Here is a 20,644-nt window from a genome sequence, read left to right on the forward strand (position 1 = left end):
GCAGCATGCATTTCATTTGAGGCACGGCCTAGATGCACATAATCTGTTGGATTTGTTTTATTTATATATGCGTGTATGTGCTCTTTCTCTTCATGGAGTCAGAGACTGCATCCCACCCCATACGTTCCTTATATAGTGTACTACTTTTGACCTTGGCCCATATATGGGTTGGTTGTTTAGCAACAAAAACAACGCGCATGCAAACATGGGACAAAACAGATGAGGTTGACAACATGTAAACTATGTATTGTCTCCAATGTTTATTGAACACATACATTTGCACAATGACCACTTGTCTCTCAAATACATCATTACAGTTGTTGGTTAGCTAGCGAATCTTAGTCATATTAGCATTGACATGAAATCAGTCAAAACGGGATAAAACAAGCTGATACAAGCCACTTATGATTCCCCACATGGTAGTTTCTTGTCATTCTTCCTAGCATTGCAGAATCACAACAACAGGCTGACTTCTGTCCCATGGAAGCGTGCACATTGTTTTCGTGACGTTGTCAGCCAACCCATCTATAGGGGCTTTGATCGAAAGTAGTGCACTATATAGGGAATAGTGTGTCATTCGGAACGTAGACAGAGAACGAGAGAGCCAACAGCTTTTAACCAGCAGCAAATGTGAGCGCTCTATAAAAATGAGGGCTTGTGCTGGCTAAGCTGAAATGACTTCTGGGATTGGTTGCAGCTGTGTTCTACAGCAGTGGTCAGGGCAGGCGTGTGTTCTTGATTTTAGGGTGGCAAAAATGTGTTGAAAAGCCAGTTGTCATCCAGAAATTAGACCCCCCCTAACCAGGTGCGCTCCCTTCTCCACTCCACTCCACACCAGCCCTCTCTCATTCCCTCCAAGCAAGATGTCTGTGTTCTCATTTATTTTCCCTCTGTCTGTGATTGCGGTTTAGGAAGGAAGAATCTTCAGCTCCTCAAGCACTGTCATTAAAGCCTTTCAACTGTGTAGAGGTAAAATTGGTTTTTACCATAAGCCTAACGTGTTATAGCTAGCATGGTTGGCCAGAATCTAGGACACCAGTTTTATTTGCTTCGGTGTAATAGGCCTATTCATGGATTTGATGTCGGGGGGTTGTGTATTGCTCTGTACTGCTCCTCTAGTTAAGATGTGGGGGAGTATGATGAGCTGATTGATGAGCGTTGATCATGAAGCCCAGAGTAAGTGCAGCCTGGTCCATCACAGAGTCTATGACCCTACCTGTAAGTATATACTTGTGTGAATAATAATATCATGTTTTTTATTGATCTTGTCAATAATATTAGTAGTGATTGTATTATTAGTAACATCCAGCCTGCATGATGCCTGTTTTTTTGTGAACCAGTAAGTTGTAGAGGAAGAGAATGAGGAAATGAGATAAAGATAAAGTGGACGAGTGGAGGACTGCACCCCCAGCATCCCCCAGTCCTGAAGCAACATGTCAGGACTCCAGCTGGTCACCCCTGCCTCCAATCCCATGGGGCCTTTCTTTGGTCTCCCGTGGCAACAGGAGACCATCCACGACAACATCTACACGCCTAGGAAATATCAGGTGAGGAAGGAGGAATTCCAATTGACAATGGAGCTCAACTGGCGTGTTTAAACTGACACTTGACTATGCACTAGGAAAAAGATTGCAGTGCATTGTACGTAGACATTGGTATCACTTTCCCCATTGATCTAATATCTGATAATGACTATAGACTAACCTATGGAATAAAGATGGATACCCGCACGCAAATTAAATGTTTTTTTGTGCAACACTTCGACTGGCCTGACAGAAAGGGCTAACTCAAAGTGACACAACGACTAGGTTCCAGTTTAACACCGCTCACCGTATGACCACAGTACATAGTCGCCATCACACTCAGGCCAGGTCCATCTCCAGTGAGACTCCTGTGCAGGTGTACTAATAACAGAGTGATAGCACTGTAATAACAGAAATATAGGGATACTTAAAACATGAATTTAACAATCTCCCACTTTTCTTTAAAGACAAATAAAACATCAACAAAATAATTAAATGTCCCAAGTATTATTTAAGTTCCTCATCACAAATCAGTGGGTGACAACGTTTTTATTTGTGTTACTCAAGCTGCCACTTTCCATTACTGAGTGCCTTTAGGAGCACAAGACCGGAGGCTACCTTTTCAGTCAGATAGTCAGCAAGCTTATCCTTTGTGGCCGACCAGGAAAACAGCTTTGAGGTGGGGAATCACAGTTGTAGCAGAAGTCTGTGAGCCACCCCAGATGAAGTCGTTAACATGACAGGCAAGTACTCCAGTCACATTGCAGTCTTGATCAAGCCAATAGAAGACTGCATGATTTACTTGTGACATTTTTCTACCTGACATTGTTGCCTTGACTTTGTTGTACCAGTAGAGTGATGCACCTGCCAGGCCATAAACATACTTTTTTAGTTTCCACAGTGTTCCTTCAGGCGGAAGTCGGTTGTGAATGTCCCTTGACAGCTCTGTTTTCTGCAAAAATGCAGATTTGATGTCTATGGAATGAAGTTTCCATTTTTTTTTGGCAGATCTGAGTGACTCTGAGGCACATGTCTGTGAGTCTTTTGAGAGTTCTTTAGCAGCCAGCTCCTCAAAAGGGTACACACCCACCTTATTGAGACACATTTTTGGTCAATGTCTATGACTTCCTCAAACACTCATTTTTTCCTCCAATTACTGGGCTCATCTAGTTTAGCTGAGTCAAATGACATGTCCTTTGTTTCAAGTACGTCATTCTGTTTTTTTCGATTTTCTATTGGTTCAATTCTGAGATTTTCTACAAGTGACAGGTCAGATGACCCTGTTGTACCAGGAAGTGTAGCTGGTACTGCAAGTTGTACCAGTTCTGGTGTTTTCCTTTGGCTTTTCCTGTTCGTCCAATGACTGTTGCTGTGTGTCTAATACTACTTTCTCTGTCCATGTAAATGTCCAGTTTTCAGATTGGAACAACCATGTTGTCTAATACGTGGCTGTTTTTGAACGTTTTTCTCATTTGAACCCTCAACAGTATTACCTGTGTCATGGTTGAAGGTCTATGCTCCATTTTATGTGTCAGTTTCAGTGCCCTGACAATGGTGCCTCAGTGCCTCACAAATATCACTACACCATCTTGGTCAATGACTACTCCCGGTCCTTTCCATCCTTGACAGTCAACTCGTTTGTAGTACACTTTGTTTCCAGTCTCGTACTTGTCATTTGTGGGTCGAAGCTGTTTACGCATAACCCTGCGAATTCTCTCTGAACACTCAGCTTCAGTGAACGCTTTTCTCGCTGCATGTAGTGCTGAAAGGTGCTGTCCCACCCATGCCCTCACACTGGTCCCTTCTAGTGCTGGTGACTTGTCAACCAGTATAGAGGGAAGATTAGGGTTCTGACCCAACACTAGTTTCTATGGGCTGTAACTATATGTAACTATGTAACTACATTGTGCATTGAGTTTTTTGCCATCAATGCCCAATCTAGGGCTGTTTTCTAATCACATCTATTATCATGCTTCAATTTCAGCATGATCTCTGTGTTTGATTATGTCTCTCCAGAAGTCCATTGCTTCATGGACTGCATGCAGCAGTTCGCTTCACTTGCATTTTAATTTCTCAGCCAGTTCTCTTATTTCATTATTATTGAATTCTTCTCCATTGTCACTGTACAATTTCTTAGGCGGGCCATGCATACTTATCCAGGAATTAATGAAGTGCTTGACGATTTTACTGGGTTTCAATGTTTCCAGCACTGAAGCGTGTGAAGTGGTCGATATGTGAAGGTACCACACACTTGGTCCTAACTCATGTAGATCAACAGCCACTGTTTCATTACTTGGAAGCCAGTACTTGGAAGCCAGTGGCAAACCAATAGTTGGTCTGGGCTTAGGTTTCCTGTATTTCTGGCATGTCTCACAACTGTTAACTATCTGCGGTAGAAAGGAAATGCTCTCATCATCATTATTCCCAGAACTGCGGAGTAATTTCTGAAGTCTGTCAACTGTTGCATGTCCAAACTGTTTGTGAAGTTGTAGCAATACTTTGTGTTTGTCCTCTGTGGTCATACTCTCTTGACTGTCAGAATCTCCATGCGCTCTGTGTCCGTCAGAATCAAATATTTACATGGAATCTGTGTGATGTTTTTGTCTAAAATGTTTACACAATAGTGGCCTGAGGTAGTAGGTTCAAGGGTCACTGGTTGTTTAAACATCACTGCCTTGTCATTTTTTATGTCTAGTACAGCCCCTGTCTTCTTGAGGGAAGCTTTGCTTAATAGTAAGGGGATATCTGTAGGGACCACCACTTTTTCAATGTGACACTTAGTCTGACCTATTTTTGCTGGCACCTTGACCCTCTCGGTAGAATGGACGACTCTCCCATCTCCAAATTTGAAAGTTCTGTTGCTTGGTGTGTCAACCATATTTAGTTCACTGACATAGCTATCAAGCCATTTTGCACCACACACTGTGCATGTTCATGCAGTAACAATCACAGCAGATCCTAAGGATTCAACTACACAGATCTCAGAAGCAGACTTGTATGAAAACAGTGCAATGTTACACTGCTCCATCTGTGTTTACGGTTTCCTCTGTTAGTTTAACCTGTTCATTTTTATGAGGACAGTCTTTAATCCCATGCTAAGTGCTTTGCCAAATAGCACATTTTGATCTCCTTCCATTCCTGTCCAGTGGATTTGTGCTGGGCAAAGGTGCCCTCGTCTGGTTGTCTTGAGAACGTGACTTGTTGGCGCCTTTTCTCTGCTGCTCAGTGTAATATGCTGCGTCACTCACCTGCATTCCATCTGTTATTGGCGCGACAGATGTCTTTTCACCAAAAATATTTGTGACTTCATTGACGCTAAAGTCAGCTCAGTACAAGCAGTCAAATCCAACTGTTTCTCCCTACCATCCAGACAGGCAGTATCTAGCAACTTGAAAGCTAACAAGGCATCTGAGAGAACCAATTCGTCCTTGCACATCCTATTGTACCTCTGTTTAAATCAATTATGTAGTTTGTCATTGCAACCGAATGTCTCTGGTAACACTGTCAAGGTTTGAATATGCCTCGTAGGCACAGTCTTTCTCTTCTTTAAGAAACACAGAATCCAGTACTCTGATCAAAGTTCTCATACCGTCATCCTTGTTCAAATCCTCCAGGGATATTTCCAGTGCTGTATCTCTCGCTCTTCCCTCGAGCGATAATACCGCAAGTGTTAGCTTTTTCTCGTCCAGATTAGTAACCCATGTCCAGATTCCAAGTTCATTTTTCCAACTATCATATGACCTCTTCTCGTCAGTGGCACAATGTAGTTATTAGCCATCTTCTGCTACCAGTGTTAACTCAAAATGGCACAACAACTAGGTTCCGGTTTAACAATGTCCACCGTATTACAACAGTACATAGTCGCCATCACACTCAGGTCTGGTCCATCTCCAGTGACATTACTGTGCAGGCACACTAATAACAGAGTGATAGCACTGTAATAACAGAAACAACCGTAACTTAGCAGGAAGACCTTCGGGTCTAAATGTTGTTAAATAAACTGTGGGAACATTCGTCAGTGTGGTTATCTATCTTTATTTTTTTGTATTTTTTTTGTAACCAGTTATTGAGTGTGCTTGCACAACAGTTGAATCTAATGACTGTAACCTTCTCTTCCCTGCCAGGTTGAACTTCTTGAAGCAGCTCTTGACCACAATACTATTGTCTGTTTAAATACTGGCTCAGGGAAGACCTTTATTACAGTACTCTTAACTAAAGAGCTTTCCCACCAAATCCGGGGAGACTTCGCCAAACATGGGAAGAGGACAGTTACAAAGAAATCCACTATTCGGTGCATCCAAAAGTTTCACACTTCTCCCAAAGGTATGATTGAGACCATGAGATTTCTCTGTTTTCCCCTCTTTTCTTGAATGATAAATAAAACATTGTCTGTGATTCAGCAAGCAGCTAGTGTTAGGACCCACTCTGATCTCCAGGTTGGAGAATACACCAGCATGGAGAAGACCTCCTCATGGTCTGGGGAAAAGTGGAGCCAAGAAATGATCGAAAATCAGGTGGGGTTCAACGAACACAGATCTGGAAAATACCAATTGCTAGCAATTTTGTCATATAATTACAATTGCCAGAATAATGTACCAATTGTTACCAATTACTTTCATGATAAATATTGGTAATAGCATTACTAAAGTTTTCCCCTCTCAATTTCAACAACCACTGAATTCCCGGTGTCATTTCCATGAGGACTGGAAATCATTCTGTGGATGGACCCAATCAATGTCACGACACTGTAATCTATTATTCAAGGCAATATGCCATCCCTCCATCCTACCCTCCACTCATTCTCTCCATCATTTCTGTTCTTCTAGGTGCTCGTTATGACTTGCCATATCTTCCTGCATGTGCTGAAGAATGGAGTGTTGCCACTATCGAAACTCAACCTGGTGGTGTTTGATGAGTGTCACCTGGCAATCACAGACCATACCTACCGGGAGATAATGAAGGTACAATTACAGTCTACTCTACGTAGTTATGCATTCAAGCTTCCTTCCCTGTATGGCGGGAGCCAAAGCATTATGGAGATTGGAGTTTAGTCATTATATTATTCACCATTGGAAATTAGGAAAAGTGTTGTCAGTCAGCCTTCCTTATTGAGCCCCGTTGCAGGCTGTTCAATGTTTTAGCATTTTCTGTCCTTGTATCTGCTTCTGCTATGTGAGTTTCACACAGTTTCAGTTATGTTAGGTCTGTCTCTATCTCTGTTTCAGCTATGCAAAGGCTATCTCTATCTCTGTTTCAGATATGTGAGGTCTGTCTATCTCTGTTTCAGCTATGTGAGAGCTGTCTCTACTGTATCTTTGTTTTCATTTATGTGAAGGCTCTCAATCTCTGTTTCATTTAATGTGAGGGTTCTCTCCTCTGTTTCAGTAATGTGTGATCTGTCTCTCGCAATCTATGTTTCAGCTATGTGAAGGCTCTCTGTGCAGCCCTCGCATCCTGGGCCTCACAGCATCCATTCTGAATGTTAAATGTGACCCATCTGAACTGGAGCAGAAGATCCAGAACCTGGAGCGGATCTTAAGGAGCAATGCAGAGACCGCTACTGACCTTGTAGTCCTTGACAGGTATTGTAATAATACACACCATGGCCCATATTCATTAACTTCTTGATGCACCCATCCCGTTAGTGGGACCATTTTCGTCAACATCCGCTGAATTGCAGAGCGCCAAATTCAAATGAAATTACTAAAAATATTACATTTTCATGAAATACGCAATAAATGTTCCTTTTGTTCCATAAAGATTATTTTTATATCCAAAATACCTCCATTTGGTTGGCGCGTTATGTTCAGAAATCCACAGGCTCGAGCGGTCACAACCGGGCAGACGAAAATTCCAAATAGTATCCGTAAAGTTCGTAGAAACATGTCAAACGTTTTTTATAATCAATCCTCAGGTTTAAAAAAATATATAATCGATAATATTTAAAACGGACAGTACCTTCTTCAATAGGAGAGAGAGAGAAAATGTCTGCTCCAAGCTGTTGCGCATGCAAAACTCTGCTGGCACCCAGCCATACAATGACGCGATGTGATATTTCTCGCTCATTTTTCAGAATAAAAGCCTGAAACTATGTCTAAAGACTGTTCACAACATGTGGAAGCCATAGGAAAAGGAATCTGGTTGATATCCCTTTAAATGGAGCGAAGGCAGGCAATGGAACAGAGAGCTTTCAGGAAAAACAGCAATTCCGGGTTGGATTTTCCTCAGGTTTTCGCCTGCAATATCAGTTCTGTTGTACTCACAGACAATATTTTGACAGTTTTGGAAACGTTAGAGTGTTTTCTGACAATTATAGATTCTGGGCCTGAGAAATAGGCAGTTTCATTAGGGTATGTTTTTCATCCAAACATCAAAATACTGCCCCCTACACTCAACAGGTTAAGCAACTCCTAGTAGGAGTGCTTATCTAGGAGCAGGTCCCCAACTGTCCACAATCGTATTATTTAGGATCGAAAAGGGAAAACAACTGTGTGTGTCTCAGATATGCTTCCCAGCCCAGAGAATTGTTGCTGGACTGTGGACCCTACCTGGACAAGAGTGGCCTCTCTGAGTGTCTGCTGAGCGAGCTGGATGAGGCTCTCCACTTCCTCAACGACTGCAACCTATCTGTGCCTCGAGAGGACAGAGACCCCCCATTCATAACCAAACAGGTCTGACCTTATATACATATCCAAGCTTGTATCCCAAATGGCACCATATTCCCTATATTTGTGCACTACTTTTATTCAGAGCCCTACAGCCTAGCCTATACATCTGAGAATTGTAATTGTCTGCTTTGTCTTTAATGTCACTTGTCTGCTTTGCTGCACAAGTTGTCGTTGTTAAAGAGAATGTGTTCTCAGTTGCTTACCTGGTTAAATAAAGGCTAAATAAAGAAATGTCTCCCTGCTTTTCCCCAGGTGCTGAGGGACTGCCGGGCAGTGCTGCTGGTGCTGGGGCCGTGGTGTGCCGACAAGGTGGCTGGTATCATGGTGAGGGAGCTACAGAAGTACATCAAAAACGAACAGGAAGTGATCAACAGGAAGTTCCTGCTCTTCACTGACAACATCCTGAGAACAATTTATTTATATAGCCCTTACGACAGGAACAGTTGTCACTAAGTGCTTTACGGAACTCAACTAAATATGAATCACAACATGCACACATGGGATAGTTAGCTAAATACAGTTGAAGTCGAAAGTTTTACATACACTTAGGTTGGAGTCATTAAAACTCGCTTTTCAACCACTCCACAAATTTATTGTTAACCTCTTACCTCTACCTGGGACGCTTGCGTCCCAACTAGAGCTCTGGAAATGCAAATGCGCTACGCTAAATGCTAATAGTATTAGTTAAAACTCAAAAGTTCATTAAAATACACATGCAGGGTATCAAATTAAAGCTACACTCGTTGTGAATCCAGGCAACAAGTCAGATTTTTAAAATGCTTTTCGGCGACAGCATGAGAAGCTATTATCTGATAGCATGCACCAATACACTACAACAGAAAAGCACAGCAGGGGACGTAAACAAAATAATTAGCATTTCGGCGTTACACAAACCGCACAATAAAATAGAAAACAGTCATTACCTTTCACCATCTTCTTTGTTGGCACTCCTAGATGTCCCATAAACACTATTGGGTCTTTATTTCGATTAAATCGGGCCATATAAAGCCAAGATATCGTTATATGTAGACTGTGTGATAAACGAAAAAAACAGCGATTTCACAACGTAACATCATTTTTTAAAATTCAAAAAGTAGACGATAAACTTTCACAAAACACTTCGAAATACGTTTGTAATGCTACTTTAGGTATTAGTAAACGTTAATAAGCGATAAAAATCATCCGTAGGCGATGTAAATATCAGTAGCTGTCGTCTTGGAAAAAATTTCAGGAGAGAGCTCTTCCGGAATGATCTGGGCGGAGACCGGAGGTAAGCGGTGCCCCTCTTTCGGTTCAACCAAGAATCAAAGATGATTAAATTCACAAGATACTCGACAACATGGGGATGCTGTGGGAGTTGAATGCTCGGTCTTATCTAATTCGGCTCACTGTTAACAATTGCTGGAAGTGGCGCAAGGATATTTATTTCCATTTTCTGTGATCAGGTTTTCCTGCGCTTTCCGATGTAACGCACGTTATGTAATAGCCACAGTCGTGATTTAACCAGTTTTAAAAACGTCCGAGGGTTTCCTATACACACATTCTAACCATATGAACGTACTATATTCCTGGCATGAGTAGCACGGCGCTGAAATGTTGCGCGATTTTTAACAAAATGTTCAAAAAAGTAGAGGGTAGGAGCAACTTTAACAAACTATAGTTTTGGCAAGTCGGTTAGGACATCTACTTTGTGCATGACACAAGTAATTTTTCCAACAATTGTTTACAGACAGATTATTTCACTTATAATTCACTGTATCACAATTCCAGTGGGTCAGAAGTTTACATACACTAAGTTGACTGTGCCTTTAAACATTTTGGAAAATTCCAGACAATGATGTCATGGCTTTAGAATTTTCGGATAGGCTAATTGACGTCATTTGAGTAAATTGGAGGTGTACATGTGGAGGTATATCAAGGCCTACTACCTCTTTGCTTGACATGTGAAAATCAAAAAGAAAGACCTCAGCCAAGTCTGGTTCATCCTTGGGAGCAATTTCCAAATGCCTGAAGGTACCACGTTCATCTGTACAAACAATAGTACTTAAGTATAAACACCATGGGACCATGCAGCCGTCATACCGCTCAGGAAGGAGACGCGCTCTGTCTCCTAGAGAGGAATGTACTTTGGTGCAAAAAGTGCAAATCAATTCCAGAACAACAGCAAAGGACCTTGTGAAGATGCCGGAGGAAACAGGTACAAAAGTATCTATATCCACAGTAAAATGAGTCCTATATCGACATAACCTGAAAGGCCGCTCAGCAAGGAAGAAACCACTGCTCCAAAACAGCCATCAAAAAGCCAGACTACGGTTTGCAACTGCACATGGGGACAAAGATTGTACTTTTTGGAGAAATGTCCTCTCGTCTGATGAAACAAAAATAGAGCTGTTTGGCCATAATGACCATCATTATGTTTGGAGGAAAAAGGGGGAGGCTTGCAAGCCGAAGAACACCATCCCAACCGTGAAGCACGGGGGTGGCAGCATCATGTTGTGGGGGTGCTTTGCTGCAGGAAGGACTGGTGCACTTCAGAAAATAGATGGCATCATGAGGAATAAAAATTATGTGGATGCATTGAAGCAACATCTCAAGACTTCAGTCAGGAAGTTAAAGCTTGGACGCAAATGTGTCTTCCAAATGGACAATGACCCCAGTCATACTTCCAAAGTACAAAATACTGTCAAAATGGCTTAAGGACAACAAAGTCAAGGTATTGGAGTGGCCATCACAAAGCCCTGACCTCAATCCCATAGAACATATTTGGGCAGAACTGAAAAAGCGTGTGCGAGCAAGGAGGCCTACAAACCTGGCTCAGTTACACCAGCTCTGTCAGGAGGAATGGGCCAATATTCACCCAACTTATGGTGGGAAGCTTGTGGAAGGCTACCTGAAATGTTTGACTCAAGTTTAACAATTTCCTAATTGGGTGTATGTAAACTTTTGACCCACTGGGAATGTGATGAAAGAAATACAAGCTGAAATAAATAATTCTCTACTATTATTCTGACATTTCACATTCTTAAAATAAGGTGGTGATCCTGACTGACCTAAGACAGGGAATTTTTACTAGGATTAAATGTCGGAAATTGTAAAAAACTGAGTTTAAATGTTTTTGTCTAAGGTGTATGTAAACTTCTGACTTCAACTGTATATAGGAAATAGGGTGCCATTTGGGACTCAGCCTAAGTTATCTTCCTGTGTTTGCTGATTCTGGTTTCACCATAATCCACTCAATTATGTTCAATTGATTGGTGTGTCTGTTTGGGGAACACTGGTTTTCAGAGCCTGTCCACAAGGGCCATCCTTGAATGATATGTGAGGTCATTGGTGAATGCTGCTTAATTGTGGAAGTAATCCTTTCACGTAAATCAAGTTTTGATGTCAAGGGGATTTTGACGTGTACGTTTGAGAAAAGGAAAATGGGAACCCTGATGAGAAATGTTTTTCTACTATTATTGAGACAACCCTAATACTGACGACTGTAGATCTTCTCTTGATCTCACCAGATTCTGAGGAATAAGTGTTCCAAGGCAGCAGGGGTCGGTGAGTTTGAGGTGGAACAGAAGCTGGATGATGACAACATCCTGCCTCCCTACGTGCTCCGCTCTGAGGACGGAGGGCCCCGCGTCACCATCAACACGGCCATCGGACACATCAACATGTAAGAGGAAATGGGGACTGCTTTGCTTCCTTGAAAAATCTAAAAAGGGTTCTAAAAAGGACGCTTTGTGGCAACAAGACTAAATACACAATGAGAACAAAATAAGTTGCCTCAAAATACTATAATTATAAGCAGGCGTTGTTGCTAAATTGGATTTGAAGATTACATTTTTGTTGGTTCTTGTTTTCATTTTGCTTTTGGTGGTCTGGCGTGCTAATGTCCCTCTCCCCCATGGCTGCCCCAGATACTGTGCCCGTCTGCCCAGTGACCCGTTTACCCACCTGGCACCCAAGTGTAAGACCAAGGAGCTTCAGGATGGGCGCTACAAGTCAACCCTCTACCTGCCCATCAACTCCCCTCTACGGGTGCCCGTCGCTGTGAGTCTGCAGGCTTTCGTCATTGTTTGGATTTATAGGTTTGAATCCGAAATGGCACCCTATTCCCTATATATTCCATCTCTGATCAAATGTAGTGTATTATACAGGGAAAAAGGTGCCTTTTGAGACAAATAATTATACAGTGCTTCCAGGTGCTCAAAGGGCTGTAGTAGGCTACATAGTAAGCAGGAAATTCACCTCATCCACCAGCATTGTTTAGCACCCACTATTTCTATTTGCGACATCAAGATTCACCTAATGGTGTGTATAATGGATGTCTTTGAGACAAATGTACACTTTGTTTTGTCACTGCAGGGGCCGACAATGAACTGTGCAAGACTGGCAGAGAAAGCAGTAGCACTGCTTTGTTGTGAAAAGCTTCACAAAAAAGGTAAATAAATTGGTAGAATATTATTCTTGTAGTGCTCACTGCTAGCCTGGGTACCAGTCTGTTTAGCTAACATTCTACTACTTGTACTCGTGTGTCATTATGCCAAAGATTATGCCATGTTTAGGATGACCGGAGTGGAATGATAGCTAAACAGACTGGTACACAGACTAGCTCACTGCAGCTAGTCCCAGATTGTATCTCTCCCTCCCTCCCCATCTCTCTTTCCGTCAAATCTCCCTCTCTCTTCAAGCTTGTGGGGAATGTAATTGAATTTGATGGGGTGGGGGGTTCTCTGTGTGGTGGGAGAAGAGGGGAACCTGGTATTAACTGCTGTGACATATTTAACTTCATTTTGCCAAAGGGAAATAGTAGATAAATCTATCTCTCCCTCACTCTCCCAGGTGAGTTAGATGACCACTTGATGCCTGTGGGGAAGGAGACAGTGAAGTATGAGGAGGAGCTGGATCTCCATGACGAGGAGGAGACCAGTGTTCCAGGCAGGCCAGGATCCACCAAGAGGAGGCAGTGCTACCCTAAAGCTGTGAGTACTCATCACTGATGCATCCCAAATGGAACCCTATTCCCAAATGGACTCTACAAGGTGTCAAATGTGTTCCACAGGGATGCTGGCACATGTTGACTCCAGTGCTTCCCACAGTTGTGTCAAGTTGGCTGGATGTCCTTTGGGTGGTGAACCATTCTGTATCACAACCGGCCGTGATTGGGAGTCCCATAGGACGGTGCACAATTGGCCGAGCGTCGTCCGGGTTTGGCCGGTGTAGGCTGTCATTGTAAATAACAATTTGTTCTTAGCTGACTTGCGTAGTTAAATAAAGGTTAAATAAATGAGAAAATCTTGATACACATGGGAAACTGTTGAGCCTGAAAAACCCAGCAGGGCTTGGCACCCTCTACCATGCCCCTTTCAAAGGCACCCTCTGAATGGCACACATACACAATCCATGTCTCAAGGGTTAAAAATCCTTCTTTAACCTGTCTCCTCCCCTTCATCTACACTGATTGAATTGGATTTAACAGGTGACATCAATAAGGGATCATAGCATTCACTTGGTCAGTCTATATCATGGAAAGAGCAAGTGTCCTTAATGTTTTGTATACTCTGTTTATACTGTAGTGCAGTACTTTTTACTGGGGCTGTTTTCCATTGCTGATACAGTGCCTTGCAAAAGTATTCATCCCCCTTGGCATTTTCCTATTTTGTTGCATTTTCAACCTGTAATTTAAATCGATTTTTATTTGGATTTCATGTAATGGACATACATAAAATAGTCCAACTTGGTGAAGTGAAATGAAAAAAATTACATATTTAAAACAATTCAAAAAAATTCAAAACTGAAAAGTGGTGCGTGCAGATCTATTCACCCCCTTTGCTATGAAGCCCCTAAATAAGATCTGGTGCAACCAATTACCTTCAGAAGTCACATAATTAGTTAAATATATACACCTGTTCTGAAAGGCCCCAGAGTCTGCAACACCATTAGGCAAGGGGCACCACCAAGCAAGTGCCACCATCAAGACCAAGGAGCTCTCCAAACAAGTCAGGGACAAAGTTGTGGAGAAGTACAGATCAGGGTTGGGTTATAAAAAAATATCAGAAACTTTGAACATCCCACGGAGCACCATTAAATCCATTATTAAAAAATGGAAAGAATATGGCACCACAACAAACCTGCCAAGAGAGGGCCGACCCACCAAATTCACGAACCAGGCAAGGAGGGGATTAATCAGAGAGGCAACAAAGAGACCAAAGATAACCCTGAAGGAGTTGCAAAACTCCACAACGGAGATTGGAGTATCTGTCCATATGACCTCTTTAAGCTGTACACTCCACGGAGCTGGGCTTTACGGAAGAGTGTCCAGAAAGAAATAAGCAAACACGTTTAGTGTTCACCAAAAGGCAAGTGGGAGACTCACCAAACATATGTAAGAAGGTACTCTGGTCAGATGAGACCAAAATTTAGCTTTTTGGCCATAAAGGAAAACGCTGTCTGGTGCAAACCCACCACCTCTCCTCGCCCCGAGAACAACATCCCATGGTGGTGGCAGCATCATGCTGTGGGGATGTTTTTCATCGGCAAGGACTGGGAAACTGGTCAGAATTGAAGGAATGATGGATGGCGCTGAATACAAGGAAATTCTTGAGGGAAACCTGTTTCAGTCTTCCAGAGATTTGAGACTGGGACAGAGGTTCACCTTCCAGCAGGACAATGACCCTAAGCATACTGCTAAAGCAACACTCGAGTGGTTTAAGGGGAAACATTTAAATATCTTGGAATGGCCTAATTGAAGCCCATACCACAATCCAATTGAGAATCTGTGGTATGACTTAAAGATTGTGGTACACCAGCGGAACCCATCCAACTTGAAGCAGCTGGAGCAGTTTTGCCTTGAAGAATGGGCAAAAATCCCAGTGGCTCGATGTGCCAATCTTATAGAGACATACCCCAAGAGACTTGCAGCTGTAATTGCTGCAAAAGGTGGCTCGACAAAGTATTGACTTTGGAGGGGATGAATAGTTATGCACGCTCAAGTTTTCATTTGTGTCTTATTTCTTGTTTGTTTCAAAATAAAACATATTTTTTTGTATCTTCACAGTGGTAGGCATTTTGTGTAAATCAAATGATACAACCCCCCCCCCCCAAAAAAAAGTATATTTTAATTCCAGGTTGTAAGGCAACAAAATAGGAAAAATGCCAAGGGGGGGAATACTTTCACAAGCCACTGTATGGTGCCTCTCATCTAAATGGTGTGGAACTGCTTCCTCTCCTTGGCTACTGTCTGATTCTCTTCACCCAGAAGTGTTCACTCGTTCATTTCCTCCCCCATGGATGTAAACATAATTCACTGGTGTAAAAATGAGGGTGGAAACTCGTTTTCACCAATCCAATGCTGTTTTCACCCCAGATACCGGAGTGTCTTCGGCACAGTTACCATGTACCGCAACAGTCTTACTACCTGTATTGGGTTGGCATGGTCCTCACCACCCCTCTGCCTGATGAGCTCAACTTCCGCCGCAGGAAGCTCTACTCTCCAGAGACACTACCAGGTGCTTCGGCATCCTGACCGCCAAACCTATACCTCAGGTAAGGAACACACCTATCTCAGTTTCCCATTTCATTGTTTTTCGGGCAGGTCCTCGAAGCAATATTTAGGGATGCAAACAGGGCCCACTTGATTTTCCAAAGTTAGTATGGCCTTTATTAAGTGTACATTGTAACTCACCTAACCCCCTCATCCCTCTCCACAGATTCCCCATTTTCCTGTTTACACACGGTCTGGTGAGGTGACCATCTCCATCGAGCTCCAGAAGGCAGGGTTCACCCTGAGTGCTATCCAGCTGGACCTGATCACCAGATTACACCAGTACATCTTCTCTCACATCCTCCGCCTGGAGAAACCTGCTTTGGAGTTCAAACCCACGCAGGCCGACTCAGCCTACTGCGTTCTACCTCTGAATGTTAGTGAGTTAGTCTGCTGTGTGCTACCGCTCAATGTTGGTGACATGTACACTCAGCCTACTGTTAGATACACACAGTCTGCCTCTCAGTGTTGGTGAGTGAGAGCCCAACGTTGCGCACATACTGTAGGCCTTACTCCATTAGTAAGCCTATGGGTGGGTACCAAATGGCACTCTATTCCCTTTTATAGTGCACTCATTTTGAGCAGGCCACATAGGGATGCGTACTGTGTCAAATAGAGTTGGGCAGTATACACATTTTCATACTCTGATTAACGGTATTACCAGTAGTGCACACAAGGGGCGAAATATATTTTAAAATGTAAAAAAAGCCCATAAAACGTAATTTGCCAGAATGCTAACAAAATTCTAGCAAGTACTAAGGAATCCCCATAGCAGATGCTAGGTAAGTGCTCTTTAGCAAATGCAAATACTTCTGAGACAGACAGCTCAGCTCATAAAGTTACGCAAGTATCTCAAAATGCAGTTTGCAGCACACACAAAATAAATCTTAGACAGGAGGGATCTTAATCCAGGAGGGAATTGTCTCTGCTGCTGCAAGAAGCTTGATCACACAAGCTAACGTTAACCACTTGGCTAATGTTAGCAAGTTAGCAAAACACATCTGGAGAGTATTTATTTGCCACATAGCTACCTTAATAATTATAAGATCTATAGCTGGCAAACATTATTATTGAAATTCATAGAAGTGCAACTTGATCACCTCACTTAAGTTACGCCGCAGGAGTGATTCATCTCTCGATGCTCCCATTTTGCTCATTGTGATCCTAAACAAACAAAGGGTGACTGTCTCAAGCAGCTGTTTTGGGAAATTATTACTGGTAAGGTTCATAATGAAAGATAATCTAACAGGCAAAATTATTAATGCGATCTGCTTTATATATTACCTAGTGCACAAGTTGACTGCAGGTATTTACAGTTGAAGTCGGAAGTTTACATATACCTTAGACAAATACATTTAACTCAGTATTTCACAATTCCTGACATTTAATCCTAGTAAAAATTACCTGTTTTAGGTCAGTTAGGATCACCACTTTATTTTAAGAATGTGAAATGTCAAGAGTAATTAGTAGAGAGAATGATTTATTTCAGCTTTTATTTTTTTCATCACATTTCCATTGGGTCAAGTTTACATACACTCAATTAGTATTTGGTAGCATTGCCTTAAAATTGTTTAACTTGGGAAAAACATTTCGGGTAGCCTTCCACAATTTTGGACCATTCCTCCTGACAGAGCTGGTGTAACTGAGTCAGGTTTGTAGCCTCCTTGCTCGCACATGCTTTTTCAGTTCTGCCCACAAATTTTCTATGGGATTGAGGTCAGGGCTGTGTGATGGCCACTCCAACACCTTGACTTTGTTGTCCTTAAGCCATTTTGCCACAACTTTGGAAGTATGCTTGGGGTCATTTTCCATTTGGAAGACCCATTCACAACCACGCTTTAACTTCCTGATGGATGTCTTGAGATGTTGCTGATATATCCACATAATTTTAATTCCTCATGATGCCATCTATTTTGTGAAGTGCACCAGTTCCTCCTGCAGCAAAGCACCCCCACAACATGATGCTGGCACCCCCGTGCTTCACGGTTGGGATGGTATTCTTCGGCTTGTAAGATGTTCTTCGGCCCCTTTTTCCTCCAAACGTAATGATGGTCATTATGGCCAAACAGTTCTATTTTTGTTTCATCAGACCAGAGGACATTTCTCCAAAAAGTATGATCTTTGTCCCCATGTGCAGTTGCAAACCGTAGTCTGTTTTTTTGATGGCGGTTTTGGAGCAGTGGATTCTTCCTTGCTGAGTTGCCTTTCAGGTTATGTTGATATAGGACTCGGTTTACTGTGGATATAGATACTTTGTAACTGTTTCCTCCAGCGTCTTCACAAGGTCCTTTGCTGTTATTTTGGGATTGATTTGCACTTTTTGCACCAAAGTACGTTCACCTCTAGGAGACAGAACGCGTCTCCTTCCTGAGCGGTATGACGGCTCCATGGTCCCATGGTGTTTATACTTGCGTACTGTCGTGTCTTTACTATCATTAAATTGAAGACTTATAGTTTTTATCAAATATTCTCTGTAATTAGTATTACGCGATCAACTGATTAATCATCTAACTGTAATTAACTAGGAAGTCGGGCACCAAGGAAAAATATTCAGATTACAAGATTATAATTTCCTAATACAACCTTTCAGATATTTTCATATCGGATCCATAGTGTTCTGATTAATTAATTATTTATTTTACCTCACGTTTGTGTCATTCCAAATTGTTGGATATCTGCATGAACCCAGTCTTCACTATGAGTCATCCATACATCAATTGCCTTAAATCATTTATGTATTACTAACTAAGTAATTCACAGAAATGCACAAACAAACAAACAAACAAGGTAAATGTGGTTACAAGAAATTATATGGGGAATGTGCCCTAGTGGGCTAAACCGGCATTGCGGCTTGTTAGACAAAAGGGGAAGTGGGGGTCAACTGAGATGAGACACTACAAAGTTGATAATGATAACATTTGAAATGCTAATCCTTTGCACATGAACGCTCACTCATTCGGGAACAATTGTAATCAATATATATATTTACGCTCAGTTTGTCATCGGGATCTTTGTTGAAAAGTTTGTTTCTGTTGGAGAGTTTTGTCCCCCCTCTCTCTCTCTCTCTCTCTCTCTCTCTCTCTCTCTCTCTCTCTCTCTCTCTCTCTCTCGGTTAGAGGGGGATAGTTCAGAGGGACATTCATTTGTTTGTTATGGAATGGACGTTTCGGCGGTTGTTGTTCTTCGCGTTCAATGATACGGAATTCCTAGCTGCAGACTAGTAATTAATATCAAAGACTTGTTCTTATTCTGTCGGTATCGATAGTCTAAGAGTTTAACCACGTGGTATGGTTAAAAGATTCAGCAATGGTCTACAACCTTCGTCCTCTCCTAATGGAGAAAAACATGGTCTGGTGATAATTTCTCAAAGTTGGGTTTTATTCGGAATTGCAGAAAAGGGCTGTCCCAGGATGCCTGACCCTAACTGGGCTCAGGGGCGGTCCTCTGATTTAGTTAACTCCAATTCCCTTTTTGAGTTTTCCTTCATTAAACAGTCCAAAATCACATTGTAAAATTGTATAAACAGTATGATACTCATGCATTCATCTTATACAACAATTAGATGTAAACCTCATATCTGAGGCTATTATATAAACAGCGTTATGGTAATGTGGCCACACCGTCTCCCATGAGCTTCCCCAAGTTGTAACAAACGGACCAGTTCGTAGCTGGATTCTTCACCAATCTTTTATACTTTCTCCGGAACATGAAATGTGTTCGTACCTCAAGTTCTGTGAGGTGGAAGAAATTCCTTTGTTCTCTATGAAAATTTACTCTGCCTCTTATACTGTGTGGCCATGTGGCAGGGTCTTCTCCTCAGGAATTTACGACCTCTCTCTGACCACAGCAGCTTAGTTGAAGGAGGGAAGGGGGAGGTAGGGAGAGGGGGATGGGGCTTGCTATACCCAAAGAGGGCAACATCATGACAGTACTATTGTTTGTACAGATGAACGTGGTACCTTCAGGCGTTTGGAAATGGCTCCCAAGGATGAACCAGACTTATGGATGTCTACAAAAAGATTTCTGAGATCTTGGCTGATTTCTTTTGATTTTCCCATGATGTCAAGCAAAGAGGCACGGAGTTTGAAGGTAGGCCTTGAAACACATCCACAGGTACACCTCAAATTGACTCAAATGATGTCAATTAGCCTATCAGAAGCGTCTAAAGCCATGACATAATTTTCTGAAATTTTCCAAGTCAACTTAGTATATTTAATCTTCTGACCCACTGGAATTGTGATACAGTGAATTATAAGTGAAATAATCTGTCTATAAATAATTGTTGGAAAAAGTACTTGTGTCATGCACAAAGTAGATGTCCTAACCGACTTGCCACAACTTAACAAGAAACTTGTGTAGTGGTTGAAAAACGAGTTTAAATGACTCCAACATAAGTGTATGTAAACTTCTGACTTTTATAAAAAAGTGGTATTGTAAAATCATACTGAGGGTGTTTCGAAATACCCTGGGATATGCTGTAAATACGGTATACCACCCAACCCTAGTGTCAAATCAGTGAATTTCCAATGTCTGAAAGTATTCATTCACCATGTAAACTTCCATTGTTTACATTTTCTCTTCTTCCAGTTGAGGATTCCATCACTCTAGATTTGGACTTTAAATTCATGGAGGACATAGAGAAGTCTGAGGCTTGTACTGGCATTCCTACCACCCTGTACACCATGCAGAACCCCTTCACCTTCAAACTGGAAGACAACCAAGACGCTGTCATCATTCCACGGTACGCTGCTTGCTTCGCTACATACCCCTCCCTGACTGAGGAGCCAAATCGCTCCCTATATATAGTGCACTTCTTTTGACCAGGGTCCATAGGGAAGAGACTTGATTTAAACAGCATACAATTAATTTGATATGAGCCATAAGATTATACACTGAACAAAAATATCAACGCAACATGT

The 20,644-nt window shown here is 42.0% G+C and overlaps 1 pseudogene; it reads left to right on the plus strand.

Moving 5' to 3' along the window:
• The first annotated feature begins 1,433 nt into the window (after positions 1-1,433).
• LOC115146764 (endoribonuclease Dicer-like) overlaps positions 1,434-20,644 on the plus strand; it is a 39,493-nt pseudogene continuing 20,282 nt past the window's right edge.

The sequence above is a fragment of the Oncorhynchus nerka genome, linkage group LG18 (genome assembly GCF_034236695.1).
Source record: "Oncorhynchus nerka isolate Pitt River linkage group LG18, Oner_Uvic_2.0, whole genome shotgun sequence".
NCBI classification, from domain to species: domain Eukaryota; kingdom Metazoa; phylum Chordata; class Actinopteri; order Salmoniformes; family Salmonidae; genus Oncorhynchus; species Oncorhynchus nerka.